Consider the following 2,533-nt stretch of genomic DNA (forward strand, 5'->3'; position numbering starts at 1 on the left):
GGAGGGGAGGGGAGGGGGAAGGAGAAAATAAAAAAATAAAATGTTAAAAAATTATGTATATATAGTATGAAAAAAATAAACTGGCATTTAAAAAACTTAAGTTGTACATCTGAAATTCATATAATGTTATTAATCAGTTACCCCAATAAATTTAATTAAAAAATAAAGACACATGTTACAAGTAAAAGGATAAAAACATATAAAGTATGTAACCCAAATGATAAAAAGCTTAAGTGGCTAATTAATATCAAAGTAGAGTCCAGGTAAGGAATAGTACCAGGTTTGAAAAAGAGGGACATCTCATAATGATAAAAGAGTCAATCAAGAAGACATAACAATCCTAAATCGGTATACACCTAATTATAAAGCTTTAAAATGAAGTAAAGACTGAAAGAAGAAATAAACAAACCCATATTTACACTCTTCTATCAGTTATCAATAGAGCAAGTAAGTATATACCTCAGGGCATCGAGGTCTTAGTATGCTGCCAAAACACTCGGCCCTGTTTGTTTACAGAACATTGCTCTCAGCAACCACAGAACACACGTATGTCATATCATATGTAACAATCACAGAAATTCAAGATTGGTCGACCATAAAACCAGATTCAGTACATTTAAAGCATTAAAATCATATAGACTATATTCTCTGATTAAAATAAAATTAAATTATAAACCATTAATAAACATCTGGGAAAATCTCAAAATAACATGCTTCTAAATAATCTCTGGGTCAAAGAATAAACCTTTGGAATAGAGTTAAACAAAAGAAATCAGACAATATTTCTAACTGAATGATTACAAAAAATAATTTTTAATTACAAAAACTTCAGTAATATGGTTATAATTTATTAAAACTGCATTATATATATTTATGGTGTTATATAGTTCCATCAAGAAAAGTTATGTCTCTCTAATTATTCAAATCACCTTTTCGTGTTTTTAAATAACATTTATTCTTTATAAAGAAAAGAAAACTATACAGTGTTTAGTAGTTAATTAACAAAAATGTGCAAAAACATTATATTCAATAATGGCTTTATCAAAGCATATAAAAGAAGATCTAAATAAATGGAAAGATATGCCATACCGCTGGACAGGAAGTCCCAATATCATAAATTTATCAAATCTCCCCAACTAACCTACAAATTAATGTAATTCTGATCAAAACCCAGTAGCATTTTGTTTTGGTTTGGTTTTCTATACAACCTCACAAGTTAATTACACAATTGCCATGGAAAGCAACGAGTCAGAAATATCCACAAAACTTTTGAAAGATAACAACAATGTTTAAAGGATGTGCCCTCTTAGACATTGAGGCTTATTATAAAGCTATAGTATTCAGGTAAATGGATGATGGAGCAACACATAGGCATAGAATAATGCGACAGAAGAGACTCATTAAGGAACAGATCAGTGCATGAACTGAAATTTGCTTTATGACCAAAGAAGCATTATAGTTATGAGCTTTTGAAGTTTCTACGAGAGAGAGAGAGAGAGAGAGAGAGAGAGAGAGAGAGAGAGAGAGAGAGAGAGAGAGGTGTTTGTTAATATAGCCCTTCTGTGTATTGAGGCAACAAAATTTGTTTGCAAGTTCTTTAAATACAGGGGCTATACTTTATATATTATTTATATTTTTTTGAGAAGGAGTTGAGGACGGAGTTTGAGGCTGGAAGGGCCCTTGATTGGGTAAGGCACTTCCTTATCCAGCCTCATTTTCCCCACTGCAAATATCAGAAAAGCAAAATGTGGAACCTTCATGAATTTGCGTGTCATCCTTGCGCAAGGACCATGCTAATCTTCTGTGTATCGTCCCAACTTTAGCATATGTGCTGCCAAAGAGAGCACTATTTTTGATATTTCTAACAGCATCCAGCTCTGCTAAATATCTGACCACTCTACTTATCCACTGGACAAGACATATAACTTAATGTACTTTGAGTCTTTTCCACTCAGTAATCCATTCTAAAACAAAGACATAAACTTATACCAGTGAAAGAACACACAAAGACCAAAGAAAGATTAAGGCCAATTAAAAATTCTCAGGCCAGCATATGGCCATATTACCCTGAACAAGCCTGATCCCGTCTGATCTCGGACTCTAAGCAGGGTCAGGCCTGGTTAGTACTTGGATGGGAGACCTCCTAGGAAGACCAGGTGCTGTAGGCATAAAAAAAATAAGGGATTGTAAACTGACAAAGTCCTTGCAATCTGTGAGGTCAACCAAGGCTTGCCTTGCCTAAAAAATAAAAAAATAATAAAATAATAAATAAAAATAAAAATTCTCAAGGCAAGAGTAGCCAGCCTTCCTATTCAAAGTAATAATTAGTTTAGAAGAGCAGAGTCTGCACTGAGTGCCTTTTACCCAATTCAATGGGGAAAAAAATCTAAAATCTCCTCAAATTTTATTACTAAAGTATAAATATAAAGGTCAAGAAGGTCATGCTTGCCAAGTTTTCTTCTTTTTGGGAGGCTGGGCGGTGGTGTGTTGCTCTATCCACTTTCAATTTTCTGGTGTGTAGAGAAATATAGAT

General features: G+C 33.3%; 2 non-coding genes across 2 annotated transcripts; one reads left to right on the forward strand and one right to left on the reverse strand.

Moving 5' to 3' along the window:
• Nucleotides 1-1,740: 1,740 nt before the first annotated feature.
• LOC112472832 lies at nucleotides 1,741-1,847 on the reverse strand. Its single transcript, XR_003043780.1, has one exon. It is a non-coding gene; the product is annotated as a U6 spliceosomal RNA (small nuclear RNA).
• Nucleotides 1,848-2,049: 202 nt separating this feature from the next.
• On the forward strand, nucleotides 2,050-2,168 carry LOC112472830. The gene has a single exon (XR_003043778.1). It is a non-coding gene; the product is annotated as a 5S ribosomal RNA (ribosomal RNA).
• The last annotated feature ends 365 nt before the right edge of the window (nucleotides 2,169-2,533 follow it).

This window comes from Pteropus alecto, unplaced genomic scaffold (assembly GCF_000325575.1).
Source record: "Pteropus alecto unplaced genomic scaffold, ASM32557v1 scaffold749, whole genome shotgun sequence".
Taxonomy (NCBI): Eukaryota; Metazoa; Chordata; class Mammalia; order Chiroptera; family Pteropodidae; genus Pteropus; species Pteropus alecto.